This window comes from Silurus meridionalis, chromosome 13 (assembly GCF_014805685.1).
Source record: "Silurus meridionalis isolate SWU-2019-XX chromosome 13, ASM1480568v1, whole genome shotgun sequence".
NCBI classification, from domain to species: Eukaryota; Metazoa; Chordata; class Actinopteri; order Siluriformes; family Siluridae; genus Silurus; species Silurus meridionalis.
This window is the reverse complement of record NC_060896.1, coordinates 13252124-13259703: the sequence shown is the minus strand read 5'-3', so window position 1 is coordinate 13259703 and position 7580 is coordinate 13252124. Positions and strand designations below refer to the sequence as shown.

The window sequence follows — 7580 nt, the reverse complement described above, 5'->3', positions numbered from 1 at the left end:
ACTCTCCTCGCGGATACTCCGATTGGCTGAGAAGATAAAAGGAAAAAAGCGCCGCAGTTCTTACAATTGACAGTGAATGAAATAAATTCCCCATTTGCCGGCAGGTTGCCAGAAAGCGGTGCGCAACATCTGACACGCGTATTCGGCGAGAAGCTATGTAAATACGGTCTCTGCACTAGTTGTGTTGACAGTCTTATTTATAAAAGGAAATACAATATGAAACGAGCGGGGAAGGATTGGAGTCGCATAAGTAAGTCACTAGGAAATAAAAAATAATACAAAAAAAGGTATAAAAAAAATCTATTAGATGCATTATCACAGTTTCTTATACAAACTTGTGCTGAAATATACCACACCACAATGGGCTGCCAACCAAATGCTCAGAGCAGTACTTTGAGAAAAAGCCACGTGTTAACACATGGAATTAAAGGAAATTACACACAATCGCACACGTCTGCACACGTGGATCAGTCAGAGCGGTATTGTGCCAGTATGGAATCGGGTTGATGTGGCAGGTTTGAGGGTCATAAAACCCCTGATTTCTCTGTGTTTTAGGCACCTGTTGCACACTGCACAACCTTTCACAAATCAGGGTAAGAAATCACAAAACACATAAAGAAATCACCAAATCAAGGTTATTAATTACAAATTACAGTAAAAGTTCACACATCACAGTCACAAATCACATGAACAAATCACAAATCACACTAAGAGAAATAAAAATAGTTAATGCAATGTCACACTTTGTACTTAATTCTTCATGTTTAATTAAACAATACAAAAGTTGTAACACTACTTTTATTTCCATACAATATTGACAAATAACTATTTCGATTGTAGGATTTGCTGGGGTTTTTACTTCCATTTAATTGGAATCTTACTTCAACCAAAATAGTCTCAATTACCTGATCCAGGCTTCTGTAAATAAGAAATAAAAACACAGATCATTTGAAGTCCATCATGAATAAATGTGTCACATCTGGCATAGACAACAAGCAAAATAAAAATAGGAAAAGGACATTTCTGATGTGGTTTTGATTGGAAATTAAAGCGTATATTATAGTACTGTATATGTTTGCTCTACATATACAGAAAAGCTGATTCAGCAGATTGATACCAACTGACAAGCTAACGAATGGCCAAAGACATATTTAAAGTATCATCTGAGACATGCATGTATCATAGAGCAAAATGTGTGTCTGTGACTCGTATGTGACATAAGAGAATGTAAATCATAAATCATGCTACATGTACACATATCCATTCCACTGATACAGTTAGTGACTCAGATTAAAAGTATGCATTATTCAACCAAAATATTTCTTAAACAGTTTTAGGGCCAACTCAGGGTAAATCCAACATTTCCTTTAAAGTGAAAAGAGATTTTTTTTTGTGAAACACAATGGCCAGATACATGTTTATTAACACAATAACAGATGGGATCAGATGAAAACAGTGGGATCTGAAAAAATATATTAATGCCCTGTGTTTACATCATTACAGACATTTAAGCGTTTGCTTTGATCAGTCACAGCGAGTTCTTTCAGCGATTTTTTCAAGACTTAAGACAGGCAGCAGTGCGTAATCCTTGCATATTGAAGCAGCCAGTCACTCATGAGTTGTTCAGAACATTGTGTCCCATGAAAGTCCAGTCCAAGGTCAATTTGTACCACAAGATTACTGATGTTAACTTACGCATGAGTAAATGCATATCAAACATGGTTTATATGAACATTTAAATCTATTATTTTGTGAATAATTGCTTACATCAATTCCAAAAAAGTAGAGCGTGGAAATGCAAAACTCTTTTCTGTCTTTGCAAAGTTGAAGGAGAGACAGAGAGACGAGCATCTCAACAATAAAATTCACCAGCCTGTGACAGCAGCCATATGTTCACAGGACAGGAGGCATTAATTCTTCATAAGGAAATTGGAAGTGTGCGTGTGTTGTGTGTTGAGAAACTAATGAGAACCAGGCACAAACACTTAGCTCTGTGGACATCATGGGGTGGAGGACACTAGATTGGCTGAGATTCTACAACTTAATTCACAGTCCTCTACAGTATGTACAATGGCTGATGGCCAAGTGAAACACCCGTCATCAACCAATTAAAAGATTAATACCAGACACTTGTCCTTGACCTCATCTTCCGCATTTCTGTTTCATCTCAGAGAAGAATCATTAGCAACACATAGTAATTGGAACTACAGAGGAAAAGGCCTTTTTTTCAGTATTTAATTTGTTATGCTCAGTAATGTTAGGCATGTTATTATCAAGAGACTGTAAGAACACTGCAAAGAGTTGAAACAGAGACATGGAAAAAGGGGGAAGAGAGAAAATGACAGAGGGAAAAGAAAGATGGTTAAATCTTTAATTGGAGGCAATTTGATTCATTTGGTTGTGTTGGAGACGGGCAGTCCAGGCAGACAAGGCCTGAGGCAGAGTGTGTGTGTCATCTCTTTGTATTTGTCAGGGTAATTCAAACCCCCAGGGACCTGCTGTCAGTAGCTTGTGAGCCATTCCTTCTGATCCAACCCTTTATGGACCAGTTCAGCCACTCACGGAATCCAGGCTTTTGGCTAATTTCTTCTGGTCTTTAGGTAAGCGGCACAGTCTTGTGGTATTGGTTCCATATAGTAAGGTAATAATTCATGTGAGACATATGTTGTTATATAGCTTTAAGCTTTTTAATGTAATTTGTAAACAAGACTAAGGCCTGGGTTGTTTGTTTCAAGAAAAATGTATTAGGTAATGATGCTGTGTTTGAAGGCCACAACAAATGTTTTTTGATCTCTCCATTCCACATTCTACACCTTCAACACCTTTTATTATTTACGCGTTGTTGGACATTACAATCCCAGCATAAGGGTCAATTTGGATACACACAGGAGCCAGCTCAAATGAGTCCAAGCAGCATCAACGATGGACGAAAAGGTAAATGACACACCTGTGCTGTATTTATAACTGAAACTGCAGCCAGTTTATCTCAGTCAGATTCCAATTTTACAGCTGCTGATAGAGATTGCTAATTAATAGTATGATTATTGCAGTGTTTTGTGTTTTTTCCCCATTCTGTTTTCCTGACCAGCAGAGACGGCAAGACTAAGGCCTAAGTAGGCAGGTCAGCCGAGCCCTAGCCAGAGACACACTTGTGTGAAGAATAATATTTTCCAACTTTTTATCAGCATTTGTTCAGTTGGCCATGGAGACAGTCTGTCTTTGAGAGGCAGATAACCAAGTGAAAGCCTCTAATTGCACTGTCTCTGCCAGACTGATTTAAACGCAATCATGCACTTACATACACACACACACACACACACACACACACACACACACACACACACACACACACAAAACATTCCTAATGACCCCAAATTAGAGGCATTGTAGGAAGAAAGCTTTGAGGAAGATTACTCCCACCAACCTATACCTCTTTGTACTCATATTTGTGTACTTTCTTGACTGTACAATATACTGAACTACAGGACCTCAAATCTAGTTGACAAAAAAGCATCATTTACAACTGTATGCATAATTTCATGTATTAATACCTGTATGGCTAATTGTTGCACATTTGTGTATGAGAAGAGAATTACATTAATTAAGTTTTATTTTGGATTGCCTGTAGAAGAAACGGGAATATATTACAGCACGAAAATACTGCACAAGAACAAGATGCCAACACACACAAAAAGCGCAAAGTCAGGGCCAAAGTAAACTGGCACTGAGCAGATTTTCACACATTGGAAAGACCCAGTCCTCACACTAGGGCAAAAACATTCACATGTAGGCCCTAAACACACTTAACATGGCCTCCATCAATAACAAATTACTAACTTGGCATAACAACAGTGCACAATGAATAAGGTACACCGGAATGCCACTCAATAAGGGAGTTTGTTGAAATAAGGAGTCTTGTAAAAGTTCCCCAAAGGGTCAAGTGAGAGAATCAGAGTGTTGAAGGTTTTAATGAAAGTATGTTTGTTATGTGAAGGCCTGAGTTGACATAGCATGGTGGTTGGGTTCAGGGACATGGAGGAAGGAGAAGAGGAGAGGAGAGGAGAGGAGAGGAGAGGAGAGGAGAGGAGAGGAGAGGAGAGAAGAGGAGAGGACTGCTGGAGACAGTACAAACACTCTCAGTGTGAACCGCTGTACTTTTTTTTTAATGCTTCCCGAATGCTAGTAAATTCAACTCTCTTAAAAATTTATGCTGAAACCAAATGCCAAGTATGACATCATTTACAGCATAAATATTTTTTTTTCATCATTTTTCACAACTCTATTTACATAACGCTGAAGGATCACTGTGGCCACCACACATACCCTGGATCCACAGCTAACTTTGTAGCACCACACAAGCCAGCATGGCCCACTGAGCCCCTCTTAAAAGAAGCTGGTAGAGAGAAACTCAGTAAAACTGAGAATCGGTAGCCATTTGTCAAATGCATAACATCTGTCAGATTGTTGTTCAACTGAAAGTTTCTAATGGTGATGTGGTGAAACCTCATTTGCTGTTTGTTGCATGGATTTGCATGAATTTGAGCCCTGTGAATAGAGAGGTTGATTACATTGCTTTGTTACTTTTGAAATGTGGTTGTTTCAAGGGATAGATTAATGCACATCAGCAGCATCCTTATTTGGGAAAATGAATAAACATGTGGGCTGATGTATGTGTAGATAATTTTTTTATTAAAGTATGTGAAGGCTGAAAAATGAAGCTAATGATTCTTACACTTGTTTTATACGAGAAAGGGCTGCATTGTGGCCTCTGCACACAAGCCTGTTTATTTACAACTTGGCTGCCTGGAATGTGCAATTACAGTTCAAGTTTTCTGATTTGCCTTATAATAAATCATATCAGCCATGCTTTACTCTCAGAATCCAGTTCTGTGTTTATATATATATATATATATATATATATATATATATATATATATATATATATATATATTTGTGTGTGTGTGTGTGTGTGTGTGTGTGTGTGTGTGTGTGTGTGTGTGTATTTTCTCACAACAGCCCTGCATCGGATGCTTATTCGCATTTGACTAGGGTGTTGGAGGTCCTGATAGTGATAATCAGTTGGTCTGGCGTCATCCTGGTAAGTAAGCACTGGCTCCCCTTCTAAAAGCCGGCAGTTTGATAGGCTATCAGGAGACTGGAGGCTGTGCTGGGGAGACATGGTGTCCGGCTTTAAATGACCTCCTAAAATAGAGTGGTCTGCACAGACCCATGTTCCCAACATCCCATCCACTGGAGAGGAACCCACAGAAGAAATGCATATCATCAGGTTGATTTCCTCTAATGAAAGACAGCACTGCCGCTGGGGTGGCAGCAATCATTACCAGTAACCAGCTCTTCATAACCTTTAACCTTTTTCACCCTTATCTATTTAGCAAAGAAGCCTCAAAAACTTCAGCAACAGGCAGTACTGACACCTCTATGCACTCCCTCACAATGGCCCATAGAATATGTTCTGCATTAATATGCACCAGTCTATTAGTCAGGTGCCTAATACAGGAAATATGGATGTTGTGTTTCATCTCATAGCAAGATAAACTGTTCACACATTATGGCTATGATAAAGAATATAAAAAATATGCAAACTGACCAGGTTTGTTTTCTGGACACTAACTGGTTTTGGAATAAAACAATATACTCCTCTTGCTTTTGATGTTGTCAAAAGTTCATCAGAGGAAGTTGACCTTTTTTCTGAGTGAGTATCTGTCCTACAGAACATGTTATTTTCATTATAATGCCTTTGCTACATCTCTCCACTGATGTTGATTTAAGTCCTTCTGGTGCTGCTTGGGTCAACCAAGTGACCCACCCATTCCCAGCACATGATTTACTCCACCACAGCAGGCACACTTCCACTATGACCTCTGACTCTGCTCAGGCCTGGTTTTCCCAGAAGGGCCACTTGTTTGGTAGAGCAGAGAGAATAGGCAGTAATGCTGGTGTAATGCCTCTTTTCCCAGCAAGCAGGAATAAATGACAGCAAGGCTGAAGCTGGGAAAGAGGGAAGATCAGCAGGAAGCTTTGGCTTATGAGCTGGAAAACATATAAAGCCTAGGGGAGGTTAGTACAGGGCTCTGTTTGCAAGAGGGCCTAGGAGAGCAATGAAAAAGATGGACAGATGAATGCAGAGTGTGGCTACTGGAGCGTTGTGCTTCTGCATGTCCCGTTTGAGGCTGTTAATGTGTCCTCAACCTTAATAAGTACAGCTGTATTTTTAAAGCCTATCAATAGGCTATAGGCACATCATTTATTTAGTTCACATTTCTTACATTATTTACTTATTCTTTTATCCAAGTGCCCCTGTGCTATAAAAAGTCAGTTACCTGCAAATATCAGTTGACACATCTATTGGAATTAGGCACAATGTACAGAAACAGTCAGCTAAATGCCATAGCTGACAATAGCACCAAAATGTCATGGTTTCAAGTCAGCTCACTGATTATGACTACAAATATATATTGAAACAATACAAAATTAAAAGAAAGAGACAGGAAAAAGGAACATTACATAAATTACTTTCACACGGCTGTCTTTCTGAGCATATCCGCACATGAATCAGACAAGTTATCAATACTGGTGCTAGTGTGATTAATCTCCATATGTTCCTTCCTTCTGCTCCCCTGACAGGGCAGAGATGTTAAAATCAATTAGTTTGTCTCTCGTTTCTATAGCCTGAGGCAGGCAATGAAAAATTGATCTTTTTATGGTGCGATAGAGTAACAACTCTGCACGTGGGGCTGTGGATCCCAGCAGCCTAAAGGAGCTTTGCTGTGTCTGTTCTTTAAACACAGCAACTTTCTTCACAAGTCAGGTTCACCATGCCACAGGAGGGCACGTGAGAAATAAAAGAAATGCTTGGACCTTAGGAAACTCCAAATAGCACAGTGGGCGCCTATCTGGTACCACAGAGTGCTTGTCGAGGAGTCGCCGTCATCAGGGCTCCTGGAGGACTAACGACTTCTAATTCTGATTTACTTGATCTCGTATCTGAGAGGAAGCTGCAGACTGCCTGCCAGTCTGGCTCCCTTCATGACCTCAGCACGTAGGCTTGCTTACAATAGGCGGCCAACAGCAGCAGCTCCCACAGCCTCATGGGTAACATGCCGTCAGTGGTAGAAGGAGGATATCCTGGTGAAGGGAATGTACCCGGAAAAGCCTTCTTGGGTCAGAGACATAACTGAGCAAAACAGACATTTTTTTGCTTTTAAAATATTTTCCTAATTCCATATAAAAACTACAAATGTGATAGACATATTTTGGTTTACAATGTGGATAAAAAAACTACAACAATGGTTAATTTGTCAGACCAGTTTCTGTACTTGTGCAAAATCTGGATCTTAACTTTATTTAGTCATAAAGACTGAGGCTTCCAAGAAATATGATTCGAAAATTTCAAAGTTGAGCTCATTTATTAAATATGACTATGAGGCTGGCACTGGTGTACAATAACCTAAACAGGGAGTGGTTAGGTTAAGGGTATTGGTCCCTTGTGAAGAGTGACAGCGCATTGGAATTAAGTTTAGGGTATGTTGTTCTGATAAACCTCCAATTTAGCTAATGTG

The 7580-nt window shown here is 39.5% G+C and overlaps 1 long non-coding RNA gene across 1 annotated transcript; it reads left to right on the top strand.

The window, feature by feature from the left end:
• The first annotated feature begins 112 nt into the window (after positions 1-112).
• On the top strand, positions 113-2588 carry LOC124395433. Its single transcript, XR_006927626.1, has 3 exons — positions 113-250; positions 556-593; positions 2474-2588. It is a non-coding gene; the product is annotated as an uncharacterized LOC124395433 (long non-coding RNA).
• Positions 2589-7580: the final 4992 nt, after the last annotated feature.